This window comes from Gorilla gorilla, chromosome 18, assembly GCF_029281585.2.
Source record: "Gorilla gorilla gorilla isolate KB3781 chromosome 18, NHGRI_mGorGor1-v2.1_pri, whole genome shotgun sequence".
NCBI classification, from domain to species: domain Eukaryota; kingdom Metazoa; phylum Chordata; class Mammalia; order Primates; family Hominidae; genus Gorilla; species Gorilla gorilla.
The window spans coordinates 25,393,962-25,413,872 of NC_073242.2; the positions used below are offsets into that span (position 1 = coordinate 25,393,962).

The following is a 19,911-nucleotide window of genomic DNA, read 5'->3' on the forward strand; positions in this document are numbered from 1 at the left end:
AGTCCAGTGGCAATGGCAGTAGAAAGGACTATTTGCATTTGAATGACATCTTAAAGAAACAGAGAAATTGATGATAGGTTGACTAGAGGGGATTTAAAGGGAGAAAAAAGTCAAAAATTACTTCCAAGTTTCTACTCTGATAGAAAAAAAGATAGTTTGAGATAAATTGTGGCACCATTGAGTTTGAGTAGATGTCTGCCTGTTTCGTTAGTATAAATATTTGCCTGCTCCAAATAGGTCCAGTTTCTTGGATGCACTGAGCCCCAAAGATCTTAGTTTCCAAGTGACTCCTTTAACAGAAGGTGAATTAACTTGATCCAGGTGAGACGAGTAGAAGGACAGCAATGAATAACAACCCGGTATTCTGGTTGTAGCTTCCTTCTTGCTGGGGGAATCATTTAGATTTTGTGGTGGCTAATTTAAACCGTGTAAAATAAAAGGATCATTAAAAGAATGATCACTTCTTTATGGTAACCACTTTCTGTGCCTTTGTCTCACCAATCCCAACAACCTGTGAGGACAGTGTTGTCACAATCCCTGATACTCATAAGGAAACTGAGGCTCAGCGAGATGGAGTCACTTGCCCAGGGTCACACAGTGCCAGAACCAGGGGTTCACATATCCTTTGCCCCTCAAAACTCACATTCCTAATTACTAAGTGGATGGAGTTCCCCTAATTATTTACTTTTTAATCTTATTTGCTAAGATCCATGGAAAAAAGGAGTGTGTGAGTAAATACAGTTGAAAGACATAGTGAAATTTCTCATTACTGGGCCTAGCATAGATTTTTAGTTTCTGTCTAGCGTCTGCTACTATTACATTTTTGATTATACTACATAAAATGTGTGTCTGTGTGTGTGTGTCTGTGTGTACTTTACTTTTGCAAAAAATGTTTGAAGGGATTTCTTTTTTTGAATTACTTGTCTTATTTCCTTCCCATGCAGGACTTTAACAAATCTTGAAACATGTATCATACGCAGACGTTTTTTGTGTCCTATTTTACATTTGAAAATCTGAGATAGATCATAAATTTTTTTTTACTGCTTTAAATGATGTACTCCTCAGTCTTTTTTGTTTTGTTTTGTTTTTGCATAAAGAAATGCATTTACCTTGCCAAAATTTCATTTTAAGTACCAGCACTGCATTTCTTAAAGGATGAGTTTGAATTCAAGGTTAAAAAAAAAAAAAAAAAAAAAAAAAAGGCAGGGGAGGAGGGGAGGCAATGGGGCCAGATTTGTAGGATTATACATAACTGTACAAAGTACTTTGAGGGTTCTGCTTCTTGTTGAACTTGGTTGAACTTCAGATTCAATTCATTTGCTTTAAAAAAGAGGGGCTATTGTATCATCTATGAGATGATAATAAAGACTACTTTGGAGCTTATAAAACCCTTTTGTCTGCAGTATTTCATTTAATTGATTCAAATAATTTCAATGAGGTTTGTTTCTGTTGTTAACGTACCCGGCCCTGTGCTAGTTTCTGCCCCATGGAGAAGACCACATATGTTGCTCTTGAGTTTATGCTGTAATAAAAAGGCATGGAGGTATGCAGGAATCCATGCTGTGATAGAGGTCTCTCTGACACTATTATCACAATCCCTTATACCAGTAAGGACACCAAGGCTCAGAGGGATGGAGTCACTTGCTCAAGGCCACACAGTGCCAGAACCAGGGACTCACATGTTCTCTGGCCCTCCAAACCCACATTCTTAATTGCTAAGTGGATAGGGCTCCCCTGTTATTTACTTTTTAATCTTTTTGCTAAGATCTATGGTTAAAAAAAAGAGTATGTGAGTAAATACAGTTGAAAGACATAGTGAGTGTTTCTCATTACTGGGAAATTATAATGAATAGTGACCATTACTCTCAGAGGCAAATGACAGAGACATACTGGAAATAATTCATTTTTGCTGGCATAATTGAAAAATCTAGGGAATATATGTAACTATTCAAAATGCTGGATTTGAGTGTGCAAATCCACACCCCCCACCTCACCACCAAACCAGTGCCTTGACACTGCTTTTTGTCACATTGGCTTCGTTTATGGACAAGCCCTCTTCACATAGTCCCAGAAATGGTACGCAGAAGCTCCATGCATTCATCTTACTAGCTTAGGTACCTGGGTGGTAAAGAGAAGCCTCCTTCCTAATAATTCCACCAAAAATCTCAGTGTTGATTCTCACTGGACCCACTTAGGTCATCTATTCACTCTAAACCAGCCACAGTGGTCAACAGTGATCAGGGGAATAGACTGTGGCTATCAGCCAGGTCAGAAACATGGGAACCTTGGATTCAGGGGAGTAATGCCAGGGTAAATCCAGGGTAAATCCCACCAGGTAAACATGACAGAGAAGCATGGTTCCCAGAGGATAATAGGGATGCTATTAGAAGAATAAGGGTGAATAGATTCTGGGCAAGTGAAAGCAACAGAGGTCTCTGACTCTTCTGGATCAGTCAGCTTTTTGAAAGTGTCAAGCCCTCTCTTCTGTAGCATTTGGCTATTTCCATGCTTAGCTGCCGCCGACCTTTTGTTTTACTCTCAGCATGCAGTGCATGGTTCACGGGTTGAGCTTAGTATCTGCCATCCTCTGCTTTCAACCTTCTCAAATATGAATGCTTCATAACTTCCGTTGTCACATATCCAAGGGTGGATTTCAAATCCTTTCTCTCTAGCCTTGACCATTCTGACAAATTTGTGCCTCTGATTTCTAATGCATCTCTTGAACTACCTTCCAATTGTGTTACCTTCCCATGATGCTCCACATGTTGTTATACAAAGCCAGCATATCCACTGCTTCACAAAACCGGAATCCCATTGAACTTCCGCAAAGCCCCTGGTCATTGAAGATATCACAGAAGTAAGTCCACGATACCCAATTGCAACCTCAACATTCCAGAGAGTTAGCTGTCAAGGTCTCTTCCAGTAACATGGCACTCATGGGAAACCTTGCATGTTTCAGTGAGGAAGAGGCAGTGTAGCCTCCTGGTGATGACTGTGTGGGCTCCGAGGACCAGAACACTGGAATCTTGGCTGTGCATGCATCTTCTTATCTGTGTGACCTTGGGCATGTTATTAAACCTTTCTTTCTCAGTTTGCTTATCTGTACAAATAGGGATAATAATAGTACTTACTTTAGAGAGTCCTGTGAATGAAATGAATTAAACATATAAAGCACTCAGAATAGTGTTATCACATAATCACTTTAAAATGTTAGGTATTTATTTTGGGAACAAGTTGAGGTGTAAGTCAATTAATCAATTGGCATATCAGAGGAGGCTGGATTGCATAAGGCAGCTTACTTTTTGTTTGATGTGTCTTTATTTTATTTTTTTTTGAGGTGGAGTCTCACTCTGTCACCCAGGCTGGAGTGCAGTGGTACGATATCGGCTCACTACAACCTCTGCCTCCCAGATTCAAGTGATTCTTCTGCCTCAGCCTCCTGAGTAGCTGGGATTACAGGCGTGCTTCACCATGACCATCTAATTTCTGTATTTCTAGTAGAAATGGGTTTTCACCATGTTGGCCAGGCTGGTCTTGTACTCTTGGCCTCAAGTGACCTGCCCTCCTCGGCCTCCCAAAGTGCTGGGATTACAGGTGTGAGCCACCCCGCTCGGCCATTTGATGGATCTTATGCTGATTTCCTCTGACTCTCACATCTTGTTCCCCTTGCTCCTTCTGTAGCAACATGGAATGAGTCTTACTGTTCTAGAACATGCTAACTCTTCATACATTTCCCATAGTCTTTATCACACATCTCAGTATTCTCTTCTCCAGTTTAAATAGCCTAGATTTTTCAGTTGACATTTTTCAGGGCCTTTGATTACACTTGACTCCATTCTGAACCATCTCAATTTTATCAGCATTCTTCTTCAAATGAAGTGTTCAGGCATGAATTAACTATTCCAGCTGTTGTCTAAAAAGCATATTAGAAAATCTGTCTTCTCTGTTCCTTATCCTCTACCTTTATTAATGTAACCTGACAATGAATTAGCTTTTTAAAATCAGCTGCAATACAAGGTTGACTAATATTGAGTAAAGTGGTTAACTAAGATCCTGGAGAGGCATAACTTTTTAAATTCATCCTGATTTCAGCTAGATACTTTTAATACCTTCATTTTTTAATGAGTCTGAAAATCTGCCTGACATTTGATTCTGTTACCTAGTACACTGGATAATCAAATCAGCTTCGTGTGAGAAATTCGAAGTTAATAAGCTGCAGGTATGAGTTAGGACTAGGTTCCACTGCATATAGTAGAAACATCCTAAATAGCAGTGCCTTAAATATCACTGAAGTTTGTTTTTCTCTTAGATATATAAAAAAGTCCAGAATTAGGCATGGTGTAACATGGTCTGTCATTTTTCTATCATCATCATCATCATCAATATGATGCCTCAGGGATCAAGATGGCTACTGGGACTCCAGCCATTGCATTTACATTCTGATATGGTTTGGCTGTCTCCCCACCCAAATCTCATCTTGAATTCCCACGTGTTGTGGGAGGGACCTGGTGGGAGGTAATTGAATCACAGGGGCAGGTCTTTCCCATACTGTTCTTGTGATAGTGAATAAGTCTCCTGAGATCTGATGGTTTTGAAAAATGGGAGTCTCCCCTGCACAAGCTCTCTCTTTGCCTGCTGCCATCCATGTAAGATGTGAATTGCTCCTCCTTGCCTTCCACCATGATTGTGAGGCTTCCCCAGCCACGTGGAACTATAAATCCAATTAAACCACTTTCCTTTGTAAATTGCCCAGGCTTGGGTATGTCTTTATCAGCATTGTGAAAGCGGACTAATATACATCCTAAATGGGAGGAATAGAGAAGAGATAAAGAAGGCACATCTCTTCCTCTTAAGGGAATTTTCATGAAAGTCTTGGAAACCATTCTCATTGGCCAGGACTTAGTCATATTGGCCAGGACTTAGTCACATGCTTAGTTGCAAGAGGGCCTGGAAAAGATAGTCTTTTGGCTGGGTAATTACATACCCAGATAAAAATAAGTGTTCTATTACTAAAGATGAAGGAGAGAATAATTGGAGAGTTGGGTCACTGGCAATCTTGGCCACACATTTTTGGTGATAATATTTTGAACAAGATCAAGAATCTTGTCCTCCCATTGAGCATCAGGTGCTTGGTCCATGTGCTACCATTGTTCTGTGGACTTACACATTGATTCTAAGCATTACTGAATGCTTAGAGCAAGCTTAGAATCAGTAATTAGAAAAACCATTTCTGAAATAACTGTTTTCAGACCATCCTTGTTAGTTTTGCCAGAGATGCTTATTAAAGTTGCAGAATCCTGGGCCATGTCCTATATTTTTAAACCTGGTAAATATTTTATTACTCCCTGTTCAATAACATTCACAAAATTTAAGTGTTAAATTGGTGGATTTTGATGAATGCACACAGTCATGTAACTACCACAACCATCAGGGCATAAAACATTTGTATCACCCAGAAAAATTCCACTGTGTCCCTTTGAAGTCCTCTCCCCTACTCTGGCCCCTAGAAATATGCTGTATGTCAGTTTGTGTTTATCTTGTCTAGAGTTTTATATAAAAAGAATCATATAATGTGTAGTCTTTTGCATATCATTAAAATTGGAAATTCACCAATCTACATGTTTTGGATAAAAATAAGCTCTGACTTGTCCTAACCATTTTTTCACTTGGATTTGATTTCTTCATCTGGTCTGTATAGTATCATGCGGCAGTTTGTCAGATGTTATGTTTGGCAAATATTGAAACACAATGTCCACTGCATACAGGCTTCCCCTCTTCGTTTTCACCTGATTAAGTTGTCCTCCAGATCTTAGCATAGATTTACCTTCTATTGGAAATCCTTCTTCAGTTCTCCCATTGTGCGTCAAGTGCTTTGCCCATATGCTACCATTGTTCCATGGATTTACCTATTGATTCCCACCTCACCCTAAGTCTTCTCAATTAGACTATGAGCTTCTGAAGGTCAGCACCTATTCCTTGCTCATCATTGAATTCCCAGTGCCTTGGCCATGTTTAATTGAAAGTACTTGGAAAACATTTTCAAGTGAATTAATTGAGTACAAAATAGTGTTATAAGTGTTATAATGGGATATTAAAGGTGATGGATCAGCCAGGGAATATAGCTGAGGAGATTCAGAGAATGATTTTCAGGTCATAATCCGGATCCTGAAGGAATTTTTCCAAACAAATAATGGGATTAGAGGATCTTGAGTAAAGCCATCAATGTGGGCAAAGGCATGGAGACATGACTGAATATGAGGAGTTTGGAGAGGAAGAAAGAGTTACAAGTGATTACAGCACATGGTGCGTAGTCAGAAAGAAGGCGATAAAACTTTGAGTCAAAAGTTGATGCCAACCATCACAATTGGTTGGTTTTTTTTTTTTTTAGACGGAGTCTCACCTTGTCTCCCAGGCTGGAGTGCAATGGCATGTTCTTGGCTCACTGCAACCTCTGCCTCCTGGGTTCAAGCAATTCTGCTGCCTCAGCCTCCTGAGTAGCTGGGATTACAGGTGCATGCCACGACTCCCAGCTAATTTTTTGTATCTTTAGTAGAGACGGGGTTTCACCATGTTGGTCAAGCTGGTCTCAAACTCCTGACCTCATGATCTGCCCACCTTGGCCTCCCAAAGTGCTGGAATTACAGGCGTGAGCCACTGCGCCCAGCCCACAATTGTTTTTATAGAGAGGGGGTCTTGCTCCATCACCCGTGCTGAAATGCAGTGGCATAATCATAGCTCACTGAAGCCTGGAACTCCAGGGCTCAAGCAATCCTCCTGCCTCAGTCTCCCAAGTAGCTAAGACCACAGGTGTGCACCATCACACCAGCTTGATTTATTTTTTAATTTTAATTTTCTGTAGAGATGGAAGTTGCTATGTTTTCCAGACTTGTCTTGAACTCCTGGCTTCAAGCAATACTGCCTCAGCCTCTCAAAGTGTTGGGATGACAGGTGAGAGCCACTGCACACAGCCAACCATCACAATTACTCAGAAAGAAGTGAGAGAAACTTGATATTTGGCATGGAAAAATACCTTCATCATTATTCCTTGATCCTGGTGACTACTCCTCTTTCCATAGATTTCTAGCCATTACAGGCTGGTGACACCACAGGCATACAGATAACGCTATTTCAGAAGACACAGAAATGGCTTGTCTTCAGCACCGTTGGCCGTGGACAGCTCCCCAGGCAAAGCTGAGCTTTTGCTTTTGCTACCAAACCAAATGGTCCAGCCCTTTGGTTTGTCTCCATGCAGGGCCTGTGGCAGCCCAGAACTCGCAACCTGTGGTGGCAGAGCATTCCACATTTCAGAACCAAGAAGTAACAGCTACCCTCACTGGCATAGCTTCAGCATTTCCTCATTTAATCCTCACGACTCTTATCAGGCAGATGTTATTTTTGTTCCTCTTTTGCAGAGAAAACTGAAGCAAAGAGAGAAGAGATGAGTGGAAGAACCAGAACTCAAGCCTGGTTCTTTCTGACACCAATGTCTGTGCTCTCAGTCCCTGCGCTTGTTTTCTAGTGAGCACTAGCAGACACTTGCAGAGGTCTTCACTGCCTCTCGGATGCCCAAGCATGGATGTTTTCTCTATCATTGCAGACAATTCATAGTTGGAGTCTTACTAGAGCAAACTCAGCAATCCTGGGAGGGGTAGGAAGAGAGAAGGCTTTTCCTAGCTCACCCCCTCCTGAGTTTGAAAGGGCGCTCTCAGCTTAATGTGTCATCTGGCAAGCAGGTGTGTGCTCCTGAAATGTTCTGGCAATTGCACCTGTGAAAGGGAAGTTAGTGAAATTCAGGGATTAAATATCTCTGTCACCAATAGAAGTCGCTGAAGCTGCAGTTGTTGGTGGTGGTTGCAGGGAGGAATGGCTACTTTCTCACTAATGTTATTTATAATTATACTTCCCTAATGATTGTCTGGGACCTGGGCATTGGGAGGTCCATCTCGATGTCTGCAGGGGAGATGCATTGAGCTCTCCCCAGAGCTGCTGCATCCTGGCTGTGCTTGGGTGGGCGTGCTCACATATGGCATAAGTATTTCTTTCTTAATGGTTGCATGCCGCTCCCCTCCCCCCCCTTTAAAATGAACCCATACTGTGCCCCATTAGCTGAAATTGACATGATGCTTATTTTCAATGCCATTTCTTTACAGAACTCAGTCTCACTGTGCATTGCTAGCTTTTTCCCTTTGCTAAGTGGAATGAAGAACCCCTGGGAAAGTGTAGTGGCAGCTTTTCAGAAACTGCAGAGCCCAGCTCCTACCTTCCCACCCCCACACCTGCAGCTCAGAGAGCATCACATATTATGCAAACATTCAGAATTCCTCCTTCAATGCAGAATCCTCTGGAAATCTCAGAATCAAAAAGCTCCATGATAAAAATGCATGAAGCAATGTCCTTATTGGTAAACTTACATATCCAGCTGAGATACTGTACATGATAATGCAATTTTCTATGCAAAAAGGGTTTATCTCCATCCAAATGTTATTCCATGTCATTATTCATTCTGGAGAAGTGATTGCTATCCTAGGTTAACTGATTGAACTTTTAGAACCAAAGCTTCAAGCTTATCTTACTGGCTATTGCCTGACTTCTCATAAATTGCCATTAGATTGGTAGGAAAGAATAAATGTACACTCTATTAGGAAATATTAAAGTTTTTATACTGGTTTAGAATAAAAACAGGATTAAAGGGGCATTTCTTAAATTCAGTACAGCATGAAATTGAAGTCTTTTTTGGCATGTGAAATATACAATATGAATATTCTTCCCATTTTCTGATAGCCAGGGGATTATGAAGACTGGACAAACCATTCCAGAGTTCGCCTATAGATGCTAAAACAAGAGAGGTAGGAAAAGCCCATCTTGGTATTTCCCAAGTGTGTGTCTATTAATTATCAGACTCTTAAATAATAACAATAACAGCAGCAGCAATAAACATTTCTTAAGTTTAGATATACGCCAGGCATTCTTATATGCTTGTTCACCTTTAGACATATTTTTTAGGCTGATTAAGAAGCTGGGGCTGTGGGGCCAGGTGCAGTGGCTCACACCTGTAATCCCAGCACTTTGGGAGGCCTAGGTGGGCAAATTGCTTGAGCCCAGGAGTTCAAGACCAGCCTGGGCAACATGAGGAAACCCTGTCTCTACTAAAAATACAAAAAATTAGCTGGGCGTGGTGATATGCACCTGTAGTTCCAGCTACTTGGGAGGCTGAGGTGGTAGGATCACCTGAACCTGGGAAGTTGAAGCCGCTATGAGCCATCATTGCACCACTGCATTCCAGCCTGGGCAATGGGAGTGAGATCCCATATCAAAAAAGAAGAAGAAGAGGAAGAGGAAGAAGAAGAGGGAGAGGAAGAGGAAGAGGAAGAAGAAGAGGGAGAGGAAGAGGAAGAGGAAGAAGAAGAGGGAGAGGAAGAGGAAGAACAAGAAGAAGAAGAGGAAGAAGAAGAAGGAGAAGCTGGAACAAGGCTGCCTGCCTTAATCCTTCTCACTATGTGAGTTTAGGTAAGCTGTTGTCCTCTATGTGCCTCAGTTTCCCATTTGTAAAAGGGATAATAGCTTTCTACCTCATGAGATTAAGTGATTTGAATTATGTAATACGTTTAAAATGGGTCTGGAAACATAGACAGCTCTAAATAATTCTTTGTTGTTGTTTTTATTATCGTTTTATTTTGATGATTCTTCAAAGAACCTTATGTGGTAGATATTATTAGTCTTAGTCCCATTTTCTAGATGCTAAAACTAATAAGGTAGAAATTGATGATTCACCGAAGTAACAGTAGGTGTTTATAACACATACTATTCTGGCTGGCAATGTGGTATAACAAATTCACAAAACTTTATACCGTTAAACAACCACAATTTCATTATGCTCATATATTCTGTGGTGGAAGGACTAGAGCACTATACAAAAAGGTTGTTTCCCTCCATGGTATCTGGTGTCTTAGATGGAAAATCCCAAATGGTTGCTACTGAAATCCTCTGGAGTCTTCTTAATTTATATGTTTTGGATCTAGGCTGGTATGAAACAAAAACTGGGTCACCTGGGATGGTTGATTGGAGTTTCTACATATGGCCTCTCCATATGGCTTGGGCTTCCTCACAGCATGGAGACCTTAGAGTAGTCCAACTTCATAGAGCAGCTCAGAGCTCCAAAATTTAATGTTCTAGTGACAAAGTTAGAAGCTGCATGATCTTTATAACCTAACCTTGGACATCACATACCATCATTTCATACTCTAGTGGTCAAAGCAATCACTAGCCCAACTGTGTTCAAGGCAAGAAGACATAGACTCATTTTCCATGGGAGAAATGTCATGGACTTTGCAGCTATGCTTTATAGCCAACACACAAACTGTTAGACCTGATGCTACCTTTGTGTCTAGATGTTGACAGCTGTTACTTACTCCATCAAGAGTACAGTGTGGCTCTTGAAAAGCTCAAAGCTCAGAGTATGAACTACTTGAGGCACTTTCTCAGTACTTGTGAGCCCAGCTCTTGGCAGCATTGCCATCTTGGAAGCTATTTGCATTCACACTTATGCAATTTCTCTCCCATGAATATTCAGGTTCCCACTCACTTGCCTGGGCCTGTGTGTGCCTGTGTGTGTGCATGTGAACGTGTATGCCTGCATAGTATCAGCCTCTTCTGTCTTCATCATTCCACCCTCCTACTTCATTTTCCTTCCCCGCTTTTCCCTTCTACTTCTTTCTTTCCAGTGGATTCAATTAGTTCTCTTTGCTGCCTTAGCAATAAAACAGTTCCCTCCGCAGCATTTGAATGAGTCTCTGTCATTATTTCATTTAGATTGTTGTTATGTTTGAAAACTTCAGGGCAGGGCAGGCAGGAGGAAAGGAATGTTAATTTGCAGGGAGTCCCCATTGTGTAGTGGAAGTGCTGTGGAACAGGAGCCAAGAAGCTGCCACTTGATGTAACCATAGGTACGTAAATAATTGATGAGGAATGCTTAAAACTGCACAACTCCTGTGTCTGCTCCTGCTGAGACCCGTGACCTTGCAGGAGAGAGCAGTTGCGCAGGTTCTGACCATGGCCTGGTTTGCAATGGCTGATTGACCAACTCCTTTTGCCTTTTGAATAGAAATATTTCCTCTGAAAGTGCGTGTGTGCGGATGTGGATGGATGTGTGTATTTATGTGTGCTCATGTGTGTATGTATGCATGTGGCTTCATTCAGTTTCCCTCCATACACTCCTATTATGGAGATGCTCTTTCACTATGGCCATCACTGGGAAAATGCAGTAGGTGGCAGAGACTGCACTTAGTATCCTTGTAATTTGACTCACAGAATGTCAGAGGATGTTACACAAAGCAAGGAATTAAGCTCCGTGAGTGCTGGAGTGACATTGATTATGTAGGAATGACATATAAATAATTACAAAGCACTCAGGGTTTTTGTTAGTAATCTGTGTTTGGAGTCCCCTTTCAGGAGTTTGAAATGTCATCATGTAGCTGAATAGTGCTAACAGACCTGCATTTCACTCCTGCTTCACACTGTGCTAAACAGGAATCATATTTGTTACTATGCTGAAGAACATCTTAGTGGAAAAAATAAAAAGGGCTGGTGTGGAGTAAGCAGGATTAGATTTAAATCTAATTGCCTTTCCTGTTTTCCACTGCTATTTGGATTACACACAGTGGTAGTATTTGTGGGAAACGAGGGTTAGTTTGCTTGCTGGAAGGTACAAGGAGGAAAGGCTGGTACTGGAGCAATCGGGAGCAATCCCAGACCACAGTGGATGAAAGGAGGTCCCTATGTTGTTGTACATTAGATTGTTTTTTAAAAAATGGCTTTCCTGCTGCGTTTCTGTGACTAGTAAGTTTCAAATCTACTCAACTGCTTCCATTTCCCTTTTTTTTTTTTTTTTTTTTGTCATCCTGAGATTAAATCTGGGACTGTCTGAAAGCTTTCAAACTGGAGAATGGATCAGACCAGCTTTGGAATACAAGAGGAGATTGGACTAGGAAGGTACCTCTCCACTCATTATTCGATGAATAAATATGTCACACAAAGAGAAGTTTCATGACAGACTCTGGGGTCACAGTCACTAATTATGCCAACTAATTATCAAGTCAAGGTGTTGGGCTCTTTAGCTTTAGATAAATTTCACAACAGCAAGTGGCCAACTGAATGGGCCAATTGAAAACTATTATTAATAACATGAAGACATAAAATGGAAATGCTTTGGGAGGGGGTGTGGATATGTGTACTTGGACAAGAAAGGCCATTTTGCTCATGAAAAATGAGTCCTTAGAGTTGTGTAAGAATGAGGGAAAATTTTAGTAATTAATCACACTCGTCATAATGAGGAGAGGAAATCAACATGATAAAAGGATTTGACTGAACGGATTATAGGCAAATTTAAAAGGGGGAGGAAAAAAACGCAACAAAGGGCATTGCTGGCTTGGGAGTTGTGCTGTTTAAAAATCCTCAATCATTCTTACAATCAATTCTACATTTTCTCAATAGCCACATGAACCACAGCTCTCTCTTCATTGTCTTAGATTAACCACTAATGGCAAACCATACATTAAACAAAGTATTGAGTATTTGTCTTCCCAAAATACACTTAAATGTTGTTTATTTCCCCGATAGGTCTGCTATGATGCATTTAGGTGCCATATTGCTAACTACACACTGTACTTTAATATCTGCACCAGCTAGTCTTCAACTGCCTTACTTAGGAAGCAGCTGTGCTGGAGCCCTACAATTACAGATAGAGTTTTTCTCATAAACTGTTTAATTGTTTGCTTCTGGAAACAATTAGACTGACGGTATTATAGAGGGAGTGTTGTATTGCAGGCAGAAATCCTCTTTATGAGTTTTCTTAGCAAAATGCCATGTTGGCATATGTTGGACCCACAAAGAAGATTCAGTTAGATGGTGACCTGACCTCCAAGAAAATTGTGCTCAACAGTATGATGGCTCAGTAGAGGCCTCCCTGGAAAATGGCTCTGCCAAGGGGAAGTCAGTCTATAAGTAAGAGCTGTCCTGGCATGGGTTGCTTCTGATGAGAATGGCACTAGGTATGGATGACACCGTTTCCCCTCTGCTACAGTGGTGGTAAACCTTGTAGTTTTCTTCAAGGCTGATTCAATAGCAGAACATTATCATAATTCATCATTCATGACGTTTGTCCAACTTGAGACATTTTCATGGGGCTGATGGTTTGCAAAGCCCTGGGGAGTAAATTGCTCTGGAAAGGAGTCAGATGTGTTGATATATTTCTTTCATAGTCCGGGTCTCATAACATTAGTGATTGATGGCCAGAATGGCCTCACAGCTCCCTGGTGCTGGTGCGTTTCAGTTGGGTGTTTAGTTTGTGGGAGATACTGTGTTATGTGTTATTCATGCATGATTATCTCATTTATTCCTGAGAAGCTCTTTACGCATTTGTGTTACTATTTTCATTTGAAAGGTGAGGAAACAGAGGCTTAGCAAAATTAAGTGCTGGTGTGTTCAAGATCACTTAGTGATATCAAGTAACGAGTCCTAGTCTCAAGCCCAGGCCTGTCTGGCTCTAATCCCCTGGCTTTTAACAATGGTAACATACAGTTTCCTGCATCTTAATAAGGAAAGGAGATTTCTTATTCCCAGTGTTGTCTTTTATGCCACAAGGCCAATAAAGCACCAAACAAATGGGTTCCACTTATTTTTTTAATTGCTTATTTCTTCTGTTACAAATCAATAAATTTATTAAATTTTCCCATATTTATTCAGCATCTACAATATGTCTGATACAACGGTAGGTATAGGTCTATAGCAATGCCTTCATGCAATTTGCTAGTGGAGGCAAGTGGGAGGCATAAAATAAACAGGTAAACAGAAATATACAATGTAATTTAAGACAGCCAGAATCGCTAACAAGGACAATAATGTAATAATTATTGACTTGGTGGTGGTTCTTATGATGGGAATGGTTGAGCAAGACTTTTCTGAGGAAGTTTTATCTGAGTTGAAGCCTGAATCATGAGAAAGAGCCGGTCTTATAAAGAGCTGGGGAAAGGGCAAGTTCGAAGTTCTTAGTAATAAAATGAGCTTTGTATCTTCTAGCTAAGCGAGAACTTAAATAAAGCCAGAGTGTCTAGACTAATCCATGGCAGCTCTATTTAAGGCCCTGGTAAGGAGCCTCCAATCACACACTCCATACAGCTACCCATCCACTTATCCATCCATCCACCCACCCACCCATCCATTCACTTAGCCATTCATCCACCCACCCACGTATCTGTGGATTCATTCACCTACCACCCATCCATCTATCCATCCATCCATCTACCCATCCATCCACCCATCCACCTACCCATCTGTACTAGCCCATTCTCATGCTGTTAATAAAGACATACCCAAGACTCAGCAATTTATAAAGGAAGGGGATTTTAATTGACTCACAATTCTGCATTGCTGGGGAAGTCTTAGGAAACTTAACAATCATGGCAAAAAGCGCTTCTTCATAGGGTGGCAGGAGAGAGAATGAGTGCCCAGTGAAGGGGAAAGCCCCTTATAAAACCCTCAGATCTCCTGAGGACTATTACTATCACAAGAACAGGATGGGGAAAACCACCCCCATGATTAAAATATCTCCACCTGGTCCATCCCACAACACATGGGGATTATGAGAACTACAATTCAAGATGAGATTTGGGTGGGGACATAACCAAACCATATCACCATCCATCCATCCATTCATCCACCCATCCATCTATCCAGCTACCCATCAACCTGCCCATCCATGCATCCATCCATCCATCCATTCATCCACCCATCTGCCTATCTATCTACCCATCCAGGTACTCATTCGTCCACCCACTCAGTCATCCATCCATCTACCCATCATCCATCCATCTGTCCATCCATCTGCCCACCCATCCACCCACCTATCCATCCACTCAGCCAACTATCCATCCATTCATTTATTAATTAATCTGTCCATCCATTCATCCTTCCACCCCTCCACCCACACATCCATTCATTCAACAAGCAGTCACCTCGTCCTACTCCACAAGTCCCCTTCCTAACATGGAAATCACAGAGATCAATAGGGCATACTTCTTGCCTTTAAGAAACTCCATACTATTAAAAGAGTCAGAAATTAGTACAAATAATATGAAAGTGTGTTCATAATGTAATGCTCAGGAGACTAAAGGAGCCTGAGAGAGGCAACAATAAACTGTGGAGGTGACATTCCGGGCATGCTTTGGAGAAGGAGTATTTCCAGATAGAAAAAGAGGAAGAGGAAATAGCATGCCCAAAGACCCAGATTTTGGAAAAACCATGGCGTGCATGGAGAGGTTTGAGGGTGAATAGCTGACACAGGGTAGTGCTGGGAGATGAGGATGGAGAACTTCGTAGATCATGTGGTTCTAGGTCAGAGGTCATAAAATGGAAGTAAGAGGCTGTAGCCTTTTGGCTTGCAGGTGTGCTTTCTTTACCTTGGCCTGAGGTTTTAAAAGAATACATCAATTTCTTAATGTTTAATTAGGACATCTTTTACATTACTTAGATTTCTAGCTTCTCTTGGAAAAATCAGAAAATTTGGCCACACTGCACCCATATTTCTGTAAGGTTACAATGGGCTGGCCATCAAAGCAAAACTGCCCTCTTCAACTGGGGCATATGTTCCCTAATTTTCCAGGATCCCTGCCCTTTCCAACTGTATTCCCAAAATTGATGCTGAGTATCAGTTTTCTTTCATCATCACACTAGCACTATTGTCTTATAGTAAAGAGGAAAGTGAAATATTTCCTTGACTTATGTCTTCATCAGACACAAAAGGAGGCAAACAAAAGCTAGTTTGAGAGATCTGTCTGATTCAAGAACAGTAAAAGAGAAACTACATTTTTTTGTGGAAGTGAAGAATATTCCTTCATCTTTAATATGCAAACAAAGTATGTCATTGTGGGAAGGATACAACTCTAGGTGGTGTTATAGACACACACACACACACACACACACACACACACACACACACCCTGCCTTATTCCTTTCTGTTACATGGTTGGCCCTCAAACACATGTGAGTCTGTGACCATTACTGCAAGGATTGGAGAATCTTGAAGGATTTTAAGCAGGGGAGAGATACAAATATTGTTTGATCAGTGGTTTAGTAAAATCACTCTGGTGGCAGTGAGGAGGGCTGCAGAAGATGATGATGATTTTGCGGTGGGAGGTGAGTGCAGGGTACATCTAAAAGCTGAACTGTTAAATAGAAAGGCTGTTACAACGATCCAGTTGAGGGATGATTAAGACAAGACAGTGGCTGGAGGAGTTGAGAGCAAGGGCAAGACTGATAATTTAGACCGTGCATGAAAGTGATGAATCACATGACAACCATTTGAGTCCCTTCCCATGCTCTGATTTCACTCCAAAGAAGATCGCAGATCTTCAGATTCAATATTGACCACAACCTTCCTGCACAAGTAGAGGCATCTGCAGTCTCTTGAAACCTATAGTACATCCTTGCAGTGAAACTGCTTTGTTGATAAAAATGATCCCTGTGTGAAACAGATGTCACTGGTGCTGGCACAGAGAGATGAGGAAAGATAAAGAATTACAGCGGAGTTGAAAACACTGTTAAAAAAATAAAAGACCTAACAGCATAGCACAGCAAAGAAGCAAAACTGCTTTGAAGCTACATATTTTTTCCACACCTGACAGTGAAAACCTGTGAAACTGCATACTTCATGGAAAAAACTGAAGTGAAATTTGTTACAGTAGCTCCCTTCAATTTGTGCTATACATATGTCTTATCTCTTTAATATGACCAAGAGCAACCTGAGGGAAGGTACCTAGCCATGTGTCTCCTAGCTTATTTTAATAACCCTGTGCCTATGTTTATAGTTAAATAAACTCAGTTTTATGTTTATAGTTAAATAAACTCAGTTTTCTGATGCAGAACTGGCATGTAAGGCTGAGCAGGTTGTGCACAAAATAGTGTCCTGGGAGGACACTATTTACATAGATATCATTGTGAATAGTGTTCTCTAGATTTTTGCCATGGTTCAGCCTGTGTAACTGTACTTGGCAACCTTATTAGACTAGATCCCAGTACCACATTATTTTGATTACTGTAGCTTTGTAGTATATTTTGAAATTGGGAGTTGTGAGATCTCCAGCTTTGTTCTAATAAAACTTTTAAACACCTTGGTTCAAGTTATTTAACTACTTTGAGCCTTATGTTCCTTATCTTTGTAGCCATACCTCATTTTATCACACTTCACTTTATTGCACTTTGCAGATATTGCATTTCTTACAAGTTGAAGATTTGTGGCAACCCTGCATTGAGAAAGTCTATAGGCATCATTTTTCCAGCAATGGGTGCTCACTTTATGTCTCTGTGTCACATTTTAGTAATTCTTGCAATACTGTAAACCTTTTCAGTATTACTATATATAATACAGTAATATATAATATATATAATAGAGAGAGTATAAAAATAACGAATGTGTCCTCCTGTCATGCCCTGGTCATATGTTCTGGAATTTCCATCCCTCTTCCTTTTCATCTTGTCAGGTGTCTAATTTAGAGGGAACATCAAACTCTGCACTTTTTCTTCCTGGAGGCTACCAGGGGGGCCATCTAGATGCAGGTATCTTGTCGGGTGGGGCTTTTAGAGAATCAAAACTTCTAGAGGTCAAGGACTGAGCCTGTCTTGTAAACTGTAGAGTTCCCAGCTCCCTTGATGGCACCTGGCACATTGAAGAATCACAGTAAGCATTTAGAATTTACGTTCCTGGGTTGGGCCTTTGAATGGAAGGTAACTTTAGTTCTGTAGAGAGATGTTATCTTTTAAGTGGCACATAATCCCTGTGTGTGTCTTCTCCCCTGCCTCTCTCCAGAGCCCCCAGAATAACTTGCAGCATTATCAGTCTGTCACAGAAAGATTCCTCCTGCACCTAGGACGAGATAAGGGAGATACGTTGGTTACCCCTGTTCTCCATTTCCCCTAATTCTCTCCACCCTCAAACGGGAGAGAGAAATAAGAAGTTCTGAATAGAAGAGGTGCTTCCTGCTTCTTTCTTACCCACTTAAACAATGTCTTTACGCTAACCCTTATATCATTCCCATTCGATACTAGTATTGATCCTGTCATTGATTGCCTTTTTAGCTATTTCTAATTGGTTACAAATGTTAATCATGGTCTCTCTGCCTAACAGATTGTTTCTGTTATCAATACCCGTGCTCAAATTGCCATAGCTTTGTAGTTTTAACCCATTGTCAGGACTGTTGAGCGCACCCCAGCTTGCTGTCTCTAATGTCATTGAACCAAGTCTGCTCCCTTTAGGGTCCTTCTTTCCATGTGGGTGTAACTGTCTGGGGCCTCAAGGATGCCTAGGCCTGGGCTTTCTCATTTATCTGAACTTCAGAAATGGATAGTTCATTGACTGATCCTCCATCCCCTACAAGGATAAAAAGACCACCTTGGCCCAGAGCACCACAGCCACCTATGCTGCCTCTTTTATGCCATATGAAGGGAGATAGAAAGTGTTTGATTTGAGGCTTGGTGGCTCACGCCTGTAATCCCAGCACTTTGGGAGGCTGAGGTGGGCAGATCACCTGAGGCTGGGAGTTTGAAACCAGCCTGACCAACATGGTGAAACCCTGTCTCTACTAAAAATACAAAAATTAGCCGGGCGTGGTGGTGCACGCCTGTAATCCCAGGTACTCGGGAGGCTGAGGCATGAGAATCACTTGAACCCGGGAGGCGGAGGTTGCAGTGAGCTGAGATCACACCACTGCCTTGCAGCCTGGGTGACAGAGTGAGACTCTGTCTCAAAAAAAAACAAAAAAACAAAAAAACAAAAAAAAAACCCAGAAAAACAAAAAACAAAAAACTCAAAATGGAAGTGTTTGATGTGGATGATCTAAATAGTCGTAGCCAGGGAAACAGAGGGGCCTTCCAGGTGCAAATGAAGAAACTAGAAAGGTGAGCATGGCTCAGAGATAGTTTGCTTAGAATAGGAATGGAGGGGCTGCAGTCATTCAGGTGACTGACAGATGATCAGAGCTCTTTTAATTAAAGCAATTTACTAAAAATTACAATAGCTTGCAGTTAGAAAGAACTTACTCTGCCCTGGGCACTGTGTTAAGGGCTGTGTATCAACAATCTAGCTTAATCTTCCCAATAGTCCTTCCCTCCTTCCATGTTGTCACATAGTAGCTTCTGTTCATCTTCCAGGCACAGTGCTAGGTGCTGGGATGCTAAGATTGCTCATCTTAGAAAACAGCGTTTCTGCCTTGAGTAGCTTGCAGTCTAGTGGTGCAAACTTGAAATGAAATGACCACACATACCATGTGGACAGGTGCCAGGAAAGGCGAGGGCCACAGAGATAGCAGAGATTATAATGGTGGAGTGGAGGTTGACCCCATCAGGAGGTCCAAGTTGTGACTGTTAGCTGAGAGCCGAAGGATGGAGTTCCATGTTAGAAGAGAGGAGGGAGAGGCTTCCTTAGAAAAGGAAACAGCCAGCGAGGCTCAGTGGCCCATGCCTGTCATTCCAGCACTTTGGAGGCTGAGGTGGGGAGGATCGCTTGAGGCCAGGAGTTTGAGACCAGACTATGCAACATAGTGAGACGCCATCTCTATGAAAAAAATTTAAAAAATTAACCAGACATGATGGTGGGCTCCTGTAGTCCCAGCTACTCGGGAGGCTGCAGTGAGCTATGATGACACCACTACACTCCAGCCTGGGCGACAAAGCAAGACCCTGTCTTAAAAATAATAAAGAGAAAAAAAAAGGAAATAGCCACAGAGCAAGAGAATGGTGAGTATGAAGGAGTAAAACCCTGTGAAATAGGAAATAGTGTTTCCCTGGCTTATAAACAGGAAAACTGAGGCTAACAGAGATGAAGGTGAAGGTCAATGGCATCTCCGGGACTTTAACTTCAATCTG

The 19,911-nt window shown here is 41.4% G+C and overlaps 1 protein-coding gene and 1 long non-coding RNA gene across 2 annotated transcripts in view; both read left to right on the top strand.

Moving 5' to 3' along the window:
* HS3ST4 (heparan sulfate-glucosamine 3-sulfotransferase 4) overlaps nucleotides 1–19,911 on the top strand; it is a 443,777-nt gene that overhangs the window by 47,941 nt on the left and 375,925 nt on the right. The window lies entirely within an intron of this gene.
* Nucleotides 6,407–11,885, top strand: LOC129527608 (uncharacterized). The gene is made up of 3 exons (XR_008672606.1): nucleotides 6,407–7,733; nucleotides 8,782–8,846; nucleotides 9,284–11,885. It is a non-coding gene; the product is annotated as an uncharacterized lncRNA (long non-coding RNA).